Source organism: Ambystoma mexicanum, chromosome 13 (assembly GCF_040938575.1).
Source record: "Ambystoma mexicanum isolate Mex_15411 chromosome 13, UKY_AmexF1_1, whole genome shotgun sequence".
In the NCBI taxonomy this organism is placed as follows: domain Eukaryota; kingdom Metazoa; phylum Chordata; class Amphibia; order Caudata; family Ambystomatidae; genus Ambystoma; species Ambystoma mexicanum.
In genome coordinates this window covers 846169010-846189882 of record NC_090938.1, presented here as the reverse complement: position 1 = coordinate 846189882, position 20873 = coordinate 846169010, and the positions used below count along the sequence as shown (strand labels likewise).

The following is a 20873-nucleotide window of genomic DNA, read 5'->3' as shown; positions in this document are numbered from 1 at the left end:
CGTTAATTGGAAAGTGGGGAGTGATCTTCAGGGGTGCACGACTCAGTGATGAACTGTAGGTCAAAATGCCCGCCCCTCCCCTAGTCTTGGATTCGTAGTAGAAGAGCTGGCATTAACTGGGACTGCGTTGAGTTGTCTCGTGGTCATGGTTGATGTGTTGTGTTGATCTCCATCTAGGCCACTCGGTGGAGGGCGGGTGGAGCAGCAGAGGTTTTAGTTTTGGCCATTTACTAGAAGGAGACACCAGAAGACCAACAACCATGAGGGTCGATTTCGTTGGGGGGCAATCACCCAGCTCTTTCTCTCGGGGTCCTGTGCAGATGTGGTTGCCTTTAGTGCCTGCGTTTTGTTGCATCTGTCATATGCCGAAAAGGCTCCTGCTAAGCCAAGATGGCCACTCAATGGCAAGTGAAAAAAATACTAAAACGTGTACTACCTGAATGCCAATGTAAGCATAAAGTTCATGAGTGCAGGGCAGCATTGTTCAAGTATAATTACTAATGAAAATTAAAAATCTTTTACAAGAGTTTGAGTTCACCCCTGCTCTACAGGCTGCGATCTGAGTCCTAGACTATATTGTTAGCATATGTTGAAAGAAGGGTGACCCATCTTCTGCATCATGCCTCTGAACAAGGATGCCAGAAGATGGGTCACCTTCTCGAGACAGCCCAGACTCCTCATATCGCCTCTCTTTTTGGGCTTGAATATCGGCTGGCAGTCTTCACAAGGGCCTTCAGCCTGCACGTTCTTCCAGCCGCCTGTGCTTTTTCATGGTCATTATTCATTTAAGTCATAAGGACAGAGTTCTCTACACTCCAGGGGACCAACAGGAATGTACTTGTGAGTGATCTGGGAAGTGATAGTTCACCAAGACCAAAAAGGTAGCCAGAATATGTTCACTATTGCAAACTGATGTTATGATGTATGGGGTGTGACAAGATCAGTCACCTGACCGCGCACGAGGGGATGGGAGCCCCTCTCAGGCTGGGGTGGGGTGGGTGGCCTAGCAGGGTGGAGGCCAGAGCCAATTCTACCCCAGAGGGGGACAGTAACAGTTGAGAGGGCCCCATGTCCTGACCCTCCAAGGTTCCTGCCTATACATGCAGTACAGACTTGCATCACCCCGCACCTCTTGAAACAAGTGCTTGTCAAGTTTTCTCTCTTTTCTTGAGCCACAAGTCCAGAGAGACCCCCTGCAGCCCATCAGCCCCCCACACGACCAGCCTACAGCTATCAGAGCCACAGAACCAAGAAGAAGCGAGAATGTGAGCAAAAGCAGAACCAGAGATCTTCTGCGCACCCCTCCCCAGCACCAGCTGACCTAGACCACCTGGAACAGAGCTGCAATCCCTCCACTTATCTTGGGGGAAGCCCCACCGTGGCCCCCTAACACAAAATCAGACACCACAGCAGCCCAGCGCAGGAAAAGTGGCTTAACACGCTACTTTACATCCTTGGTTTGAAACGCCTTCCAGGCGGCGAAGTCAGGGCCGGATTGGCCAGAGCCAGTAATCGAATGTGAGAAGGAAGGGGAAGATGAGAGGGACCGCAAGAACAGGAAGTTGCTCGGGTGAGGTCAGAGGAGGGGAAGGAGGCAGACCAAGAGACCAGCAGGAGGAATGACGGTGCATTGAAGAGAGGAGGCGATCTGTGGAAAAGCAGACATATTGGTTGGTGAGAACAAGTGGTACTGAGTGGTGCGTGTGCGCGTGCAAGGTAAGTGAGTGCCAGTGTAGGGAGTGAGTGGAAAATGGATGGGAGAGTGAAAGGTGTCTGACTGGGGAGAAGGTGAGGAGGAGTTGTAGTAGGAGTGTGGAGGAGGGAGTAATATCAAAGTGGGTGCGGGAGAGGGAGACATTGTAGGGACCAGGACGAGAGGACGTGGGTGGAGTTGCAGGCAGGAGAGTGGTGAAAGGAACACATCAGACAGATCGCCTCCTGCCACTGCCCCTGCTGTGCAACCCTTTCTTGCCCACTCTCCCCCGAGCTGTCCTAGAGCCTTGGTTGGGTGCTTCCTTGCTACCGGCCTCTTGACGCAGACCCTTCCGCATCCTGGGAAGTCCTCTCGGGCACCCTGTTTGTTGCTCCTTTCAGTCGTCCGGATCTTGTAGAGGTACCAGTGATATATTATAAGTTTTAATAAAATAAACCACTGCACTTCAGACTGTGCCTAGAAAGTAACAGAGTTACAGTCCCCCCCTACCACACCCCACCCTCCAAGTGAGTCAGCTGCCTGTTCCTCAGGGTTCCATGTGGGATGACCAAGGGGGCCGGGCAACTTCCCAAGCTGGAGGATTATGGACCCAGGTGCTACAGGGAGTCACATTGGCTACTGGCCCCCTCCTCAATTGAGAGCCTGAAGATTTCTATTGGCAGACCCAAAGTCCCAAGGCAGACCCCAAAATACCAGAGTGTGATACAATGTTGCAAATTCACAGCTTTACACAACAGATTTAACTGCAGGTGACAGCTACACATCCATGGTCTCTCGGCAGAGCATTCCTTCGCTGAGGTACAATGCTGTGACTCCGCAGCAACACACATGTATAGGGAACCTAGAGGCCTACTAAGAGATTTCCCAGCATGCCATTCACAAGCCGGAGAAACAGGTGACCTGAGTCCTGCACAGGCAGCACTAGACAGCAGCAGGGTGAGCAAAGAGGCAACCAAGATGGCAGAGGGGCCAGAAAAAGGATTGGCCCAGGCACCTAAACCCAAAGTCAAGGCAGATATACCAGGAAGCAGAAAGCAATCCCAACCATGCCTCAGAGATCTGCCCCAGATAGAGCCAGGAGGAGGGGTGGGACCAGGCAAGAGTTCATTGGGAATGGACAGAGTACCAGGGGATGGGTAAGGCTGTGCAAGGATGAACCTGTTCTGGAAAGAGACTCAGAAGACAGGGAAGGAGATATAGGGGATGGTGTCAAGGAGGATATTCGGCACCAGCAGGAGACTTGGGATGGTGTTCAGGTAGATCCTGACACCGAAAGCAAGGCTGGTGAACGTGAAGTTCAGGTGCTGTGTTGACATCCGGAAAGAGGAGCTGGCAATGAACAGACTGGCTTGGAGGCACAGAAAAGGGTGCAGGAAACCCACAAACCCAACACTGAGGCTTTGGTTGGGAACCTTCTTAGAGCACCTCACATGCAGGGTACGGGAACCCCTGGAAAACTAGCAGCTGCAGCCAAAAGGCAGAGACTTGTGTTGGGAAGGGGGCAGCTCTTCCCCCAGCTAGGCACTTTAAAGTAAGGCGAGATGCATTCGAGGCACTGTGATGAACCAGGGGGACACAGAGGGACTCCTTCCCGCCCAGCAGGGCCCCATGTTAATATAACCTATTATAGTATAACCATATGGTGTGGCCCAAGGCGCGAGCGGCACCACTGTTCTGCATAGATACTAGTGATCATAGGTAGAAGGGAAGGCTGGCGTGGTAAATGCAGCATTACACGCACTAGGCCCGAATCCACGAGGCCACAGAAATCTCCAGTCATGCCCGAGCTCCCTTGAGGACAGTTTGCACCCCCACCCGCCACACCGTCTATTCATTGTTCTTGAAAGTGTTGCAAAGATGTGTTTATTCACCCAAGAGGAATGTGTCCTACAAGGCCGTGATCAGAGGCCGGCGCCTGGTGTGCATGTTATCTCACACTGGCCAAAGCATGACCCGGCCTATTCACGGGTGACCACAAGTTATAATAGTTAAGATCCCTGAATTCCATGACACCAGTTGCCCTTTGAACACTAACCCCAAAGTAACAAGTCCTGAAATGTTCAAAGAGGATGGACAGGGCACATCGTTGAAGCGACAGTCGTGTGATTTGTATTGTGAGGTGCTGGGAGTGAGGGTGGAGACCTAGGAGCCGGGTGGCGTGGAGGGAGGGAGTGAAATGTGAGTGTGTGAAGGTTAGAGGGCCACAGAACCTCCTGTGTGTCCGTCTTGAGGCCTGCCAAGTGCACAGTATGATTGATAAAACAAGCTGTATAGTGGGAGTATAATTCATTTGTTGTCTAACTTTTGACGTGAGAAGGAGATGAGCCCCGCAGCACCCACGTGATGGAAGACGGATGGACTGGGATCAATAAACTGCCTTCCCATATGGATAAAGCTGGTACCTGTATAGGGTCCAGCCAACCAGCCGTGCAGGTTTTTACTGTATGTATTGCATCACCTATGATGACGTTTTGCTTTATACGTTTCTGCTTGTACTACTTTTCGGCAGAACGTTCTTAGCAGCAGAGTTCTTTGCTGTTGCTCTCTTGGGCCGGTTTCCTTATATGATCTGGCCGCATTCTTCCCTTATTTATAGGACCTATATAGGCCTACCACTCACCACCCCTTAGGCGAGGCTCCTGCATTTTAGTCTTGAAATGAGTAGAATCCACTTTGTATCCCAGCGCAGTTTTCTCACATTCGAATGCATTGCAGTGTATGTTCTGAAGCACTTATTTGACTCTGTATTTTTATCATAATGCAAAACTAAATAAAAGTCTCTATTTCGTACAGTGCATTGAGCCTCTCGTGTTTGGTGTTAATTCCAGTGGAATTACTACCAAATCCGTTTACCGGAACCTCCACTATGTCCCACCGTAAGATTACGAATGGTAGGAATGTGGTGTTTTTCCTACTTTTTTGCAGGCCATAAGACTCTCTGGGGATTTTGGAGAACTTTGTAGAGGGCTAATATTGCAGATCTTTGTACTTGAAGCGTAGGAATTACTTCAAGTGTTTTGCTGCAAGTCAGTCCTCGACTTCAATGTTAACTTGGAATTCAGCGCTGCAGTAAAACTGGCAAGTCCATCACTGCCAAACAATGTAGTGGTAGCAGAGTTAGTGTCACTCTTACCGGTCGCTGAACTCCGAATGAGGACCATTGTGTATTTTACTGTACTCTGTTAGCAGCCCACCCGTCTCCTAAGAGTGCAGCCTGACTGCTCTGCTCTGCTATGCTACTAATTGAGCGAGCCCACCCATCTCCTAAGCGTGAAGCCTGACTGCTCTGCTACGTTACCCATTAGGCAAGCCCACCCATCTAATAAGAGTGAAGCCTGACTCCTCTGCTGCTTACCCATTGAGGGAGCCCACCCGTCTCCTAAGAGTGAAGCCTGACTGCCCTGCTACACTACCCATTGAGCGAGCCCACCCGTCTCCTAAGAGTGAAGCCTGACTCCTCTGCTCTGCTATGCTACTAAATGAGCGAGCCCACCTGTCTCCTAAGAGTGAAGCCTGACTTCCCTACTACGCTACACAGAGATCGAACCCACCCACCTCCTAAGAGTACAGCCTGACTGCTCTGCTACCCATTGAGCGAGCCCACCCATCTAAGAGTGAAGCCTGACTCCTCTGCTATGTTACCCATTGAGCAAGCCCACCCGTCTCCTAAGACTGAAGCCTGACTGCCTTGCTACACTACCCAGTGAGCGAGCCCACCCGTCTCCTAACAGTGCAGCCTGATGGCTCTGCTACGCTACCCAGTGAGCAAGCCCACCGTCTCCTAACAGTGCAGCCTGATGGCTCTGCTACGCTACCCATTAAGGGAGCCCACCCGTCTCCTAAGAGTGAAGCCTGACTGCTCTTCTACTTTACCCATTGAGCGAGCCCACCCGTCACCTAAGAGTGAAGCCTGACTCCTCTGCTACGTTACCCATTGAGCAAGCCCACCAGTCCCCTAAGAGTGAAGCCTGACTGCCCTGCTACACTACCCACTGAGCGAGCCCACCCGTCTCCAAAGAGTGAAGCCTGACTCCTCTGCTCTGCTACTAATTGAGCAAGCCCACCCATCTCCTAAGAGTGAAGCCTGACTGCCCTGCTACACTAACCATTGAGCGAGCCCACCCGTCTCCTAAGAGTGAAGCCTGACTCCTCTGCTACGTTACCAATTGATCGAACCTACCCGTCTCCTAAAAGTGAAGCCTGACTCCTCTGCTCTGCTACGTTACCCATTGAGCATGCCCACCCGTCTCCGAAGAGTGAAGCCTGACTACTCTGCTCTGCTATGCTACTAATTGAGTGAGCCCACCCGTCTCCTAAGAGTGAAGCCTGACTACTCTGCTATGCTACCCATTGAGCAAGCCCACCCATCTCCTAAGAGTGCAGCCCGACGGCTCTGCTACGCTACCCATTGAGCGATCCCAACCTTCTCCTAAGAGTGAAGCCTGACGGCTCTGCTACGCTACCCATTGATCGAACCTACCAATCTCCTACGAGTGAAGCCTGATTCCTCTGCTCTGCTACGCTACCCATTGAGCAAGCCCACCCGTCTCCTAACAGTGCAGCCTGACGGCTCTGCTACGCTACCCATTGAGCTGGCCCACCCACCTCCTAAGAGTGCAGCCTGACTGCTCTGCTGCCCATTGAGCAAGCCCACCCGTCTCCTAAGCGTGAAGCCTGACTGCCCTGTTACGCTACCCATTGATCGAATCTACCTGTCTCCTAAAAGTGAAGCCTGACTCCTCTGCTCTGCTACTAATTGAGCGAGCCCACCCGTCACCTAAGAGTGAAGCCTGGCTCCTCTGCTACGTTACCCATTGAGCGAGCCCACCCATCTCCTAAGCGTGAAGCCTGACTGCCCTGTTACGCTACCCATTGATCGAATCTACCTGTCTCCTAAAAGTGAAGCTGACTCCTCTGCTCTGCTACTAATTGAGCGAGCCCACCCGTCACCTAAGAGTGAAGCCTGACTCCTCTGCTACGTTACCCATTGAGCGAGCCCACCCGACTCCTAAGAGTAAAGCCTGACTGCCCTGCTACACTACCCATTGAGCGAGCCCACCCGTCTCCTAAGAGTGCAGCCCGACTGCTCTGCTATGCTACCCATTGAGCGAGCTTTGCTCCAGCATAGTGGGGGCACTGTCTCCCCATTGGCTTAGATCAAGTTGCGCCCCTCAGAGCGCTGTGGGACTACCTCCAAAGAATCGGAGCTATTTAGCAGAGTGTTATGTGTGAGTTCAATTTATGGTCATTGTTATATGTGCCTGAGTCCATTGGGTCATGCAATTTGTGCATTTCAAGTGGGTCCATAGGGGTGCCCTAACCAATCAGAGGACTCCACTTTACTCTAGCACAACGGATCCTGCTGAGAGAAAGTGAGTCTGTTACAGCCGCACCCGCGGTATCAGAGAAGTTAATTCAACGCCTCAGCAAGATGCTTCGTGAGCTCCGGAGAACTGGGCTTGATACAACATTGCAAGTTGGTGGCTTTCCAACCACGATTTAACTATGTGTGACCCCCCGTTACTAATTCATTGTCTCCTGCAGAATGTTCCCTTGTCAAAGAAAAGGCTTGGTGTGGCTCCCTATGCCCAAAGTAAGCACAGGGTAACCCACAGAAAGAATCCAAACCAACCATGCCACAATTACAGACCCCAGGGGGAGAACCCACCAAGAGCCAAACCCAGAGGGGCAAAGAGTAGTGTACAACGCAGGGAACCCCGAAAGTGAGTGTGGGTTGCTGGAGGAGGCTGGAGTTTGGAGGTGATTGGTGAAGAGAGAAGGTTGGAACAGCACGCATGGAGAAATGGAGAAGTTTGGAGAGCCAGAGGATTAGAGGTAAAGAAGGCACTGGTGAAAAGGACAGAGGATGTAAAACCAGGACATGGGGGTGGTACTGAGGTGGTAACATCAGGTGGCAAAGATGGATTGAGATGGAGTCAACAACCCCAGGAGGTGGGATGGAGACTTAAGTGCAGGTGGGAACATCTAGAGGAAAGGTGAAGATGATGTTGGGCTCAGGAAGTGGAGGCTGTATTGAGGTGCAGGTGGAAACCCCATGAGGTGGGAGGAAGATTGAAGCAATGGTAGTAATAACAAGGGAAGGAAGAGGTGGTAACATTCAGAGTCAATAAGAAGGTGGTGTGCGAGAAAAGGTCTAAAGGAAGTTAGGTGAGATATTAAAAAACAGACATCAAGAAAGAGTGGCAGGAAGAAGAGAACGCAGGAGACGAAGTTGATAACGGGTATCAAGGAGAATGAATGATCAGGAATACCCCAGAACATCTGAAGGAGGGAGGAAGAGACACCAGGAGAAGAGGTTGGTAACAGATATCAAGGCAACGCAATGAGCAGCAGTACCCCGGAACAGCTGAAGTAGGGAGGAAAAGACCAATAGACAAGGTTGGTAACGGGTGGCAAGGAGACTGAATCAGCAAGAGTACCCCGGAAATTATAAGTTACTCACCATAGTGACTAAAATACTTTTGTCCATAGTCCCCTTTCCTCCCTACTGCATGGGTGTCCCTCGCTAGGGACGGGAGACTTAACATTTTTAACCAGAAAAACCTTCTTCCCCTTTAAATTTAGAGGCACGCAGGCCCTGGGAGCATGCGCTCCCCTGACTCCGCCCACTGGCGCCACTCCTCAGTCCCATTGACACGTCAACAATATTAACATTGCCTAATGACACCAGTTTTATTAGGAGAGGGGGTGGACGTATGGAGGAAAGGGGACTATGGACTAAGAGTACGTTAGTCACTACGGTGAGTAACGTATAATTACTCTTACATCCCGTCCCCTTTCTTCCATACTTCATGGGCGATTACAACCGAGTGTAGCCCCAGGGTGGAGAGGTGACCCTCTTTAAGAAAACAAGTTCCTTAGAACCACCTGTTCGAAAGCTGCACCTGACTTAGAACCGGTGTCCAAACAGTAGTGTTTGCAGAAAGCCGCAGGGTTGGCAGTGGCCCAGGTGGCCGCCATGCTGAGGACTTGCCACGAAACCTGTCTCTGGAATACGATAGCCGTGGCCTTGGCTCTGACAGTGTGGGATGCATGTTAGCTGGTTTGTGCTGCCCCTCATAGGCCTCCTTGATGGCCGAAACCATCCACCTTGCTATGGAGGCCTTGGATGCCTGATACCCAGGCCTTGACCCCCCGAAGGTGACAGAAAGCGCATCCAATTTGCAAAAGCTCTTGGTCCTGTCCAGATAGAATTTCAGAGCGCGTCTGACATCCAGACAGTGCAACACCCTTTGAGCATCATCCTTAGGATCGGCAAAAAAGGTGGGTAACACTATCTCTTCATTCAGGTGCAAGGATAAGACTACTTTAGGTAGGAACGCGGGGTGGGTTTGCAGGAACGCGGGGTGGGTTTGCAGGACCACCTTGTCTTTGTGAAAAGTAGTATAGGGTGCTGAAGCTACCAGAGCTTGGATCTTGGTGACTCTGCGAGCCGAGGTGAGACCCACCAGCAGAGCTGTTTTAATGGTGACCAGTTTGATGTCCGCAGACGCCATTGGTTCAAGAGGTTTGTGAGCTAGGGCGCCCATCACTACATTGAGGTCCCACACAGGGTGCAGTTTCTTGATGGGCCGGAAGAGCCTGGTGAGGCCCACTAGATGTCATTTAACTACCGGGTTAGCAGAGGAGAAAACCTCCTCCTCCAAGTTCCTTTAGGCACTGATGGCTGTCAGGTAGGTGCAGCATGTGTTGACTTGCACCCCAGAGTGGGCAAGATGCGCAGAGAAGGAGAGCACGTTGTCCAACGTGCAAGTAAGGTGGTCGATCTCCCTAGAGTCGGCCCACTGACAGAACCTAGTGCATTTACTTTTGTATTGGCTCCTAGTAGCATCGCTCCTAGCGCCCTGAACTATTTTGAGGTTAGCCTGAGACAGGCCCAGATGCTTCAGAGTGACCTGCTCAGGAGCCACGCTGCTAGGGCTAATTTCTGTGGTGCCGGGTGTATGACCTTGCCCCGCTGCTGCGAGAGAAGGTGAGCTGGGCCCAGCGGCAAAGGAATGGGAGGCCTGTCCGAGAGACTAATGAGCACTGAGAATCAAGGTCTTGCCGCCCACCACGGAGCTATCAGAATGATGCTGAGGTGAGAAGATTTCTTTATCTTGCAGATCACGCTGTGGACCAGAGGAGTGGAGGGGTGGGGGGCATATGCGGTCATGCCGTTCCACTGTATCTGGAAGGCGTCACCCAGGGAGCTGGGGCCCTGGCCCTGCCAGGACGTAAACTGCAGGCACTTACTTTTCACGCTGGTGGCAAAGAGGTCCACCTGAGGATGCCCCCAGCTGCTGAAGATCCCCAGCAGGCCCCGATTGTTCAATTGCCATTCGCAATTGTCTGCTCCCAGCTGTCATGAGAGTCAGGACCTACCCAACATCCTTGGAAGCAGGCTCATAACATATACTATCGGCACCAGCAAGTCCCAATAGGGACCTTTTGGACCTTGTCCTGGCACCGGTGGTGCCAGGCTCATAGAATGAACCCGTCCCGGCACAGGAAGCGCCGGGCTCATAACAAGTGTGAAAGTGCTTGGGTGGACCTACCTGCAGCAGACCATGCTGCTTACTTACCAGCAAGATGATGTTTCACTCTCTTCTGGCAGGGACTACTTTTCCTTCTGGGTGGGGCAGGCACCACTCCTTGGATCATTGATGCTGGAACCCTTCTGGAAGCAGGAACTCTTTTTGCCTGGGCGAGGCTGTGGAAGAAGACACCTAAGCACTCCTATGGACTATTTAAACCACACCCAATTGGTGCAACGTGCTTCGCGTTATTCTGCATCTGCAGCAGGACGCTCACCGTGTCAGCTCCAGCGAATCTTCAGCTCCGGATCCTGTGAATACGAAAATTACCTGCTGGGAACCAATCTTCAGTCTTCAGCAGCTCCTGCAAAACAAAAGGCACAGGTTAGGCAAAGGCAAAGTTAGCGCTTCAACTTACCCGATCCATCGGAAGCATCAAAGGCGTTTTTTCTGCATTTCTCGTCCGGCATCGGGCCTGCAAAGACAAAGAACATTGGTTAGTAACGCTTAGTTACAAAACTGCTTACCTGTGTTACGCTCGCTCCAACTCTGCTCGCGCTGCATTCCGGCACCTGAAAAGACAAAAGAGACATTAAGGTACATTCTACAGCCCTAGAGCAGCCTTTCTACTTACGTGCCTTCGTATTCACCATCTTCTTGTTACGCTCTCTGCCACGAACCTGGGGGAGCATCTTCTTCGGCACTGACAGCATCTGAAAAGGAAAAAACATAGACATTAAAGAGATAAGACATTTGAAGAGAGCAATTTAAAGGGAACTTTAATACTTACAAGTCACGCTTGTGCAGCAAACGGCGGCATCGCTCTCAACTTACCCTCTGCAATCAAGAGGGTGAACTCATATCCAGTGAAGTAACTGGACCCAGCGCCCCTGCACAAGACGCAGGATGGAGAGCCCAGCATTCACCTATTTAAGGTGAGCACAACGATCAACCAAGTACCACGGGGAGAGAGGGAGAGAGGGGCTTGGAACTTCTCTCAACCTTCCAGCCACTAATACCTTGATTTTCCACTTGCAGACACCTCACCCTTCAGGTCAAACTTTCGGTGAGAAAGAGGCCAAATCCGGGAGCCAAACGAATCCTACGCCTAACGTTGAAGACGGTTTCACCGCCCAGTCAAGACCCGCGCCTCCGAGGGAACCAGGTGAGCGTTACACAGTCTACTAAGCCTGTCCGCTTCCAGATTGGACTCCCCCGAGAGGTGGGTGGCATTCAGGTGGATGTCGTTCTCCAGGGCCCATTCCCACATGTTCACCGCAAGGGGGACCTAGTGCCACCCTGCTTGTTGACATAGTACATGCTGGTGGAGTTGTCCGTCTGGATGAGGACAGCCTTGCCCCCAAGGAGCAGAAAAAAAGCTTTGAGAGCTAGCCAGATCGCTTTCAGCTCCAGCCAGTTGATGTGAAACTCCTGCTCCTGTATGGACCAGACTCCATGGACACTGATTGTCCACCGTGGCCCCCCAGCCCTCTAGGGAGGAATCCGTGGTGATGGTGACCTGATAGGGTGCCTGCCGAAAGGGCCTTCCAGTCCGCAGGTTGCAATCCCTGGACCACCATGTGAGGTCCGGGTGGAAAGAAGGAGGAATGCTAACAAGCTCTGCTTGGGAGCCCCGCTCCTGAATCCATGAGGCTACGAAGTGCAGCTGTAATCTCCTCATCTTGAGTCTCGTGTGGGGGACGGCCAGTAGGACTGCCGAAATGATCCCCAGTAAATGCGGGTACCGCCAGGCCGAGGTCACCTCTCGGCTGTGAATGTGACCTGCAGCCTTCTTGATGGCCATAATCTTGTACTCCGAGGGAAAGACCCTCTCAGAGCTCATGTCTCAGATGAGGCCCAGAAAGGTCAGGCTCTGAGTAGGCTGCAGCTGAGACTTCTTGAGGTTGATAGAAAATCCAAGCTCATGGAGCGTGGTCATGAGAGTGGAGGAGGTGTGCAGCACCGCCTCTGGGGATCTTGCTCTGACGAGCCAGTCGTCCAGGTATGAGTAGATATGGTGGCCCTGAGCCCTGAGGAGGGCTGCCACTGCATTCATTAATCTGGTAAATACCCTGGGGGCTGAGTTGAGGCTGAAGGGTAGAACCTTGTATTGGAAATGGCAGCCCATGATCCTGAACCGCAGAAAGGCTCGATGAGGCTGCCAAATCGGGAAGTGTAGACAAGCGTCTTTCAGATCCAGGGAGCACATCCAGCCTCCCCTGCACAGTGTCTCCACTGTAAGTGCTGGCGTAACCATCTTGAATTTTTGAAGAGGGAGGGAGAGATTGAGGGTGGCGAGGTCCAACACAACTCTCAGACCAGCCTGGTTCTTCTTTTGTATGGCAAAAATCCTGGAATAGACGCCCAAGCCTCACTGCCTGGCTCTCGAGGAGCGACCGAATTTCTGCCAACAGAGTTACTGTCCCAATCTGTGGGAGTGGAGGGGAGGAGGGGAGGAGGGCGGAGAGGGAGGAATCGGTAGGCGGTACTCTGTGGATACTGTGGATACTACGGAGAGGAGCCAAGGGTCTGCGAATTTCTGATGCCAGAACTGTGCATGAAGATCAAGCCTGCCCACCCACCGGAGACACGTGGACCCAAACGGGCGTGTCTTTTCTTCTTTCCCTATGAGGCTGTTGTAGAGGAGGGGGACTGAAAGAAGCCCTTGCTCCCCTTTTAGTTGTTTGCCCCGGTGCTGACTCGGAGAAAGGTCAGGCTGTCTAGACCTTCTTGGAAGCCCTGGAACCCGCTGAACGCCTGCCTCTTATCTAGACTGTTCTTCAGAGCGTGCTGTGTAAGCGCATCGCACGCGGTACAACCTTCCCAGCAGTAGTTGGGCCAAGGCACTGGAGGCAAAGAGTGTGGGGATCGGACCTAGGGAAGAGCCCTTTGCAGGCTGGACACCTGCTGAAGCCCGCGGACGTCGACATGCAACAGGGAGGAGTGTGGCGGCAGAGGACCGAGTACCTGATTGATAAAGAAGACAAAAAAGACAGTAGAAAGTATCCGCGGAAGAGCACATGGAATTACAAGACCGAAGCCAAACCCAGGAGCGCTGGTGAAATTGCCCGTTCCTGTCGATGCAGAAAAGGGGACTGAGGAGTGGAAAACCCCACAAAAATATCTATAATTAAAAAAAAAATGTGATCCTTTGGTTTTCGATCCTTTTGTGTAGATCCTTTGACCATTCGACCCTTTGTATTCGTTCCTTTGACCGGACACCAAGGAGACGCAATGAGCAGGAGTACCTCGGAACATCTGAAGGAGGGAGGAAGAGACACTAGGAGACGAGGTTGGTAACAGCTATCAAGGAGACCCAATGAGCAGGAGTGCCTCGGAACATCTGAAGGAGGGAGGAATAGTGAAGTAGTGGGGATGAAGGAGAAAAACCAGAGAAAGCCTAGCCAGTGAGAGAAGACTAGCCCGCCACATCATGTACGTTTCAGCGGGCCAGGTCTGCCCTAATCCAGAGCAGAAGATGGAAGGAGGAACGAGGCCAGGAAGGATCATTTCATGAGTAGAGACGAGACAAGGGGAGAAATCAAAGTAGTTTGGACAGAGAGTATGAGTCTGCAGGATTTCCGCTCTCTTTCCGGTCTCCCTTCCTGAAGACTGGCACCGTTGACCTGCCTACATGAAGGACATTGTGGCCCAGGTAGTTTTGGGGTTCCAAAACCCCAGAAGCAGACAGCATGTTAGCCAATAGAAAAAGGATTCTGAGACCCAAAAGCTTGCTATGCTCAGAGTACAGACAATGGTGGCATCACCCCGCATGGACTTTAAGGACCAGGAAGGACCTTTTGGACTTCAGGGTACTGGTGAAGCTCACCTAGGACCACACCTCTTTATCATCTCACCTTGGGCTTCATTTCGGGTTCAGCGGTGTGGCCAAAAATGATGGTAATGTGGTAATAGAGCTACCGCCAAACTACAGGTTTTGGAGGTAACGCACAGGAAAAACCTCCAGTAATTCCTCCACTTTACTGCCAAAAAACGTTCAAATCAACGGAATTACTGTTGGTGGTAATTCTGCCGAAATCTGTATGGAGTCCAATAAGTGGAGACTAACACTGTCTACCACCACTTGTAATCTGGTGTTCATTCCGCCAGACCAAGTGGCGCTAACGGTAAATGTGTTTGGTGGTATGTCAGCAGATTCACCACCAAAATACCACCACACTTGTAATGAGGCCCCTTGTTTTTTGGGAAGAACCCTGTTTCCATGGGTTTGCTCAAACTTAAAACATAAGGTATTGTCGGCGCATTTATTGACCCCAAGACGTTTGTGTCAGACCAAAGAGCAGTCCTCTTAGTTGGTGGCTGTGCCCTTAAACCCACTGTTTCAAAAAGGTATGGGGACTAACAAGCAAGCCCGGGGGGACATAGAAGACGAGGGTGGCAGGTGGCACACAAGCCACAAAGGACTAACAAGCAAGCCTGGGGGGGGACATAGAAGACGAGGGAGGCAGGTGGCGCACCAGCCACAAAGTCCTAGTCACAGCTCCGGATGCCTTAACCTTCTCCAAGGAATTAGATGTCTTGGGCCCCGATTCATGGAATTATTTGCGATTAAAACAGGGATTTGCGTGCCATTCTGCCCGCAAATCCCCATTCGTCAAACAGGGATTTGCGGGCAGAGTAGCAAGCAAATCCCTGTTTTACACGCAAAGAATGCCACGAATCAGGGCCTTAGAGTGGAAAATACTGGCCACTGAAGTGCATGTGCAATCCCGCTGCTTGAACGTCGGAGCAAAGCAACACGTTTGCACCCAAGAGCTCCTATAAATGACAGCCGCTTTCCCCTCTGTTCTAGCCCCCTCCTTGCTGTCAGCACCCACCTCAAGGAAAACCACTTTTTTTCTTGTGGCCAGCAGGCCAAATGCTTCCTGGCCACAGGCCACAAATCGCACTAGAATATAACATCTATGCTTGAGAGGGAGAGGAAACGCCATGCAAAAAAAAACACATCCAACCTCTCGAACTCACTAAATGCAGCGAAAGCGGCAGAACAGCAGCCAGAACTGGAGGCCTGGACCAGTCCTCTGCTAGAACGCGGCGGTATGTGCGGTTCTACCACTAACATTCCTGACCTTGGCTGCCGTTCATCAAAATGGGGCAACCATCACTCGCAGAAGACCTGTCCCTGCCCCAAATCTAAATTCAATGGAAGCATCCAGGCCGCTGGAGTCTTCCCACAGCAGGGTCCTCAAAGCCAGGTTCCAGGAAAAGCACCCTCAACACCAGCCCCAGAAGCCAGGGCCTCGAACCCCAAGCGGATTGGTTGGTTCTCATCAAAATACTCTTCAGTTCAGCCGGGGACTTCTTCCCGACTGGAGGCACTGCCTTTGACAGGGGTGGGGGCTGCGGGGAGCAGTGGGCTGAGGCAGCAGTCCTGGGGCTGGGGCTGGAGCTGCCAAAAGGACTTGCTTGAAAACAACTTCTGCTTGAATACATAAAGGTAGGTGGATTATTCAGAGAGGAGCCGTGAGTTCTTGCTCAACAGATGGGCAAATAGGATGCCATTAGCTCTACCCAATTCCAGATGCTGAGGCATTAGCTTAGAGTTGGGACTAGCAGAGAATCTTATAAATGCATGATCCCAAACTCTGCCATCCTCCTGCTCCTATTCTCATTACTGCCCCGGTCATGTAACCGGCACCTACAAATACTTCAGAGAAAGGTCTGTATGTACCCCATTTCTTTTCCATGGCAGTCTGAAGGGGCCTACTAGCTAAAAGAGGCCTTGCCGTGATACTGGGTTATGTAGGTGCGGGCACAGTGAGTAGGATCGCAAGTGCCACTACTTCTGAGCGGCAGCTGCATCCTGTAAGAGCCTATGGCAGTGATTTCAAAAAGCAGCCAGTAAAATAGGTGCAGGTGGGAACAGCAGATTAATCAAACAAGTAAACATGACCTCCTCAGCCACCACCTAGACCGGCAAGCTGATTTGGGCTTGTAGACCCTTACTATCACCCCACAAGCTGCCTTACACTGGCAAGAGCCCTCGTGCAATCCAAATTGGATTATTGTAACAGCCCATACCTGGGCGCCAATAAATAAATTACAAACAAACTACAGATCTTGCAAAATAATGCGCTTAGAGCGGCATTAAATATCGCCAAAAGACAGCACATCTCAGTAATTAGAAAGCAACACAAGTGGCTCTCTATACAAGAAAAAAAAAAATAACCTCAAAACCATTTGCCTCACTCACAAAGCGCTTAATCATCAAACCCCGCCCCATCTCACTGACAAATTCACCTGGAAAGTGTCCAATAGATTTACGAGATCTTCCAACACACCTTGTCTGGTGGTACCCAGATTTAACTTAAAAAGAGCTGGTGGAGCCAGTTTCCCAGTATTAGCCGCTCAGCTTTGGAACACTCTCAACATTCAAACTATCCAAGATTTGGACAAATTTAGAAGCCACGCGATTGCATGGATACTCAACAAAACCTAAACGCTACTCTTTGTTGCTTCCACTGTCTGGACCATTGTTATGACATATCATCCATGTATACTGACTAACCTAAATTACCTATGTATGTACTTATATCCAGTTCACACAAAATGCTTCTATGTATAAATGTATATACTCCGTCATGTAATATCATCCTGTCAATACAAACTGCATTCATCTGCATAACCATGTATGAAATGTACACACCTGTCTGCTTTGTAACCATTACCTTCCAAATAAGCGCCTAGTTACCCTTGGGTCTGGTGCGCATATTAAATAAAACAAACAAACAATGATTACGGGACAGCACTTTCAGTGGGGTTAGTGTAAATGAGAGTCAAATGGAGACAGCGAACTATGTAGTGCAGGTCGAATGCCACATTGAGTCATTATGGCAATGAACTAGGCCTTCACTGGTAAAACAAAATGATTCTAAAAAAACAGCAGATTCAAAATGCACTGAATACATGGACAAAGGGAATATAGATATGAATTGCCATCTGTGTAATATTGCATTGAAGAAAATAACACAGATTAATTAACTAACTACCTTTACTAAATGATACACCAGTAACTAATTGGTACTCCCGATTAACATTGCAATGCAATGTCATTGAGCATGGATGGAAATTCTGCTTTATTATTTCTTTCTTTCTCTTTTCGTTCCATGGAAAGTATGTGCACTGGATGAATGAGCTGGTTTTATTTCTCTCATTCTGAGGGTTCTTTGTCTGTCTGCGCAGGAAGGAAGAGAGATACATACAAACTCTCGTAGGTGATTGGACAGTGGCATCAGAAGTCTAGAAATTGCTAAAATACGTCAGAAAGAGGGCAAATTTAGTTTTGATTGACAGGCAGGGGAGATAAATAGGGGTGAACTGAAGGGTGTGGGTTCTTTTTCTGCTTCTTGCTGCTGGCTGACGAAAGAGAGAGTGCAGAGGCTGGTGCTGACCTGGCAGTCTAATCCAAGGCCAGGTTCGGGGGCGCCAAGTGACAGTGCAGAGCGTGTAACTCTTCATTGCAGACAGGCAGGAGTAGGAGAGGGGCCATACAGATAAAGCACAGAAATTTCAGAATCCCATGTAAGTGGTGGTAAAACTGAGGAGAGCACTGAGTGAGAGAGAATTATCTTTGTGGCCAGACAGACAGAAATAGATCATTAGCTCCAACCGAATCATTGCTTGGGTTTTTTCGTGTGCTGTGAACTAACGGAAAATGAAAAGTTTGTGCAATGCATGTTTATCTTTTGTCTCTTAGATAACCATAGCGAGGTCAATGCTTTGGTAAGAGTCAATGGATGTACTATTATGAAATGTAATATTTTTGTTTCTTTTTTATAAGTGACATGGTTTCAAATAATAAATACAGTGATGAAAGCAAAGTTGGTGAAATCATTTATTTTCATATCCCTGGTGTTCATTATTTAGGTGGGGAAGGTAATTAGGAAGCACCCTAATGCTTACACCATGGTGGTAAAAATATTTACTGCCAATGGTAGAATAAGAAATGAAATAAGGGAATGGTAAAAGTAAGTCAGAAAGCTGGTGTGTTTGTGTGAGTGTGTTCAGCCATGCATGCTAGGGCGGAACAGGACCCTTCAATGGCATAGGCTGATGTCGTAGATAAGTCATCGGCCCAATCTATACACAATCTATGTCAATATTCTGTTTCTGCTAAATGCATAAGGTCCAGGAATGCATACTTACAGTCAACACCAGACAGGGCGTGATTATAAAAGGGGGAAAGTTTGTCTCATCATATAGGGCAGTGCCATGAATATGCTCACCACTAACTTACCCCAACACTAAGAGACCGCCAATTTCCCACAGTACTAACATACTGCCAAGTTAGGTAATAGCCCAAACAACAAAACCTTGTACAATCCCCCGTTACCAGGCAGGTGGATCCACAGTTAGAGAGAAGCAGGGTGGCAGCGGGGAGGGGTGCATAGAAAGAAGGGGCTTTCATAGCCTATGAATGAACCTGGTTCCTGTGAGAGGCAGTCAAGTACCAGGGCAACCTGGCCATCACAAGGCCCCTTCACAAGCTCTTGTTATCGGACGGCCCAGAGACGAGACACCAACTTGTGAACTTTACTCACCCGCAGCAGTCAGGCCAGCAGACGTGGGGTCCTGGGTTACAGCACGGGGAGTGTCTGGAAAGGAGGAAGTGAAGAAGGAAGGAGTTAATTAGGAGGTCCCACCACAGCTGACATGTGCTCACTGCTTAGCCATACCAAAGTCTTCCTCTGCTGCTGCCTGACCTCGGATCTTCATTATATCCAAGTACCTGGGGAGCTCTGTGCTGCTTATTACTTTCAGAGTGCTGTGCCCACTATGCTAGTGCAGCTCGCCTGCTGCGCCCCCTATGCCAGTGCAGCTCGCCTGCTGCGCCCCCTATGCCAGTGCTGCTCGCCTGCTGTGCCCACTATGCCAGTGCAGCTCCCCTGCTGTACCTACTATGCCAGTGCAGCTCGCCTGCTGTGCCCACTATGCCAGTGCAGCTCGCCTGCTGTGTCCCCGTGCCGCTTGCCTGGCCTGGACCTGCTCAGAGCAAAGCTTGCCCACTCCTCATCCAGTCAAACGGTCTTGCCCTACTCGTTGGTTGTGTGGCCCCTGAGAACAGTGTGTAGAAGAGGGCACTCACTGGTCACAGTCAGGTGGAGGATTATTCTGGACTTCTTGGTGTCGTCGCAGACGGTGTAAAATCCCCCATCAGCCCCCTGGATGCGACGGATGACAACGCTCCCATTCAGGAGGGTCTTCTCCACGCGGCCCTGGAGTGATGACACATTAGCCCGGGGCTCTCCATCTAGTACTGTTATGATGGGGGGCCCTCTGCAGTCTGGGGTGTTGGCGCGGCTCCAAAGCACAGTAGCCATCTCTAGGCCCAGGGTAGCGATGGGGAGCGCAGAGCCGGGTGCAAGGCTGATGTTCTGAAATTCTGAGAACACAAAAAAGCACAACTTCACATGAAATGCAATGTAGTCATACATGAATTATTAACATAAACCAAGTGCCCAAGCAAGCCTTGAGGGCTGTACATGCAGAACACAGGATCTACTTCAAGAGCATGGCAAGAATCTGACAACACATGAGTGGGGGCGCTCTCGCTGCTCTCAGTCACCTCTCTCTGGCCACGAGCCTCGCCCCATCCCGGCCCCTCTCCACAATCCTGCTCACAGTAGGAAAACTCTTTGAAACTAGTTGCAAGGTAATTGGTATTGTGCAGCTGCATGCTACGCTGGCACGGCATATTGCGAGGAAGACACAGCCATTGTGATGCTGTTCGATCTTTCAGCCCCCTGAAGCAATCCTCTTCCGCGCTCCAGTCTCTCGTCCGCCTTCTCCTCTCTCACTCACACCCCAACACCCACAGTGGCCCTTCCTCCCTCCCCCTTTTATCCTCCTCCGCCTCCCACTTCCATTGGCTCGCGCCTCAGCTGGTTTCCCATTGGCTCGCGGCCTCAGCTGGTTCCCCGGGCCAATCTCACTCTCTCTCAGGGGCGGGGTTACACACATCAGAAACCATAAAGCACCAATGAAGCCCAGCTCCATTTTCAAATGCAGGTCCGCTGGTATCCCGCTATGGCTGCCTGCTGCTATAGAGTAGGTTTCAAAGTGTGTATTCCGCATGGGAGGAGCGCCTGCATTGCAGGTCTGCAGTGAGCGAGGTACTGCTGGATTAAGATTTGCCACCATGTGTCTTTCACATCGGCCCCTACAGGGCACTTAGCTGTGCCTGGAGGTTCTACCCACGTTGGTGCACCTCATGGAACTTGCATCTCTGGAAAACGCCGGATCTTCCTGGTCACGGACGCATAACGGGTCGATGCGACAGTGGCGCAACCATCTTAATAGAACTGCCCATGTGCGGAGGATCAGTGCTCCATGCAGCACTAACTGCTTGGTGGACGGACCCTGGAGACATGAGCATCGCGTCTCAATCCCATTCATGCGGTGAGTGACTCTCCAGTTATGATATGATGTGGCATTTATAACGCGCCTGTAGTACACAAGTGTTTCTAGGCAGGAGGGGGGAACAAGGGAGGGCAAAATAACGATCTTACTAGGCCTTGTGTCATTCAGATCGTGCAAGAGCTGGAGCTTTCCCTGGGAAAGGGCTTACCATATTTGAAAAATCCATAAACTCCAGGGCAGGA

At 50.7% G+C, this 20873-nt stretch overlaps 1 long non-coding RNA gene across 1 annotated transcript in view; it reads right to left on the bottom strand.

Moving 5' to 3' along the window:
• LOC138520707 (uncharacterized) overlaps window positions 1–19547 on the bottom strand; it is a 34389-nt gene extending 14842 nt beyond the window's left edge. The window contains exons 1-2 of the long non-coding RNA XR_011282871.1: window positions 19358–19547; window positions 18813–18866 (exon numbers count right to left, since the gene is read on the bottom strand). This is a non-coding gene — a long non-coding RNA (uncharacterized lncRNA). The remainder of the gene's footprint in view (window positions 1–18812; window positions 18867–19357) is intronic.
• Window positions 19548–20873: the final 1326 nt, after the last annotated feature.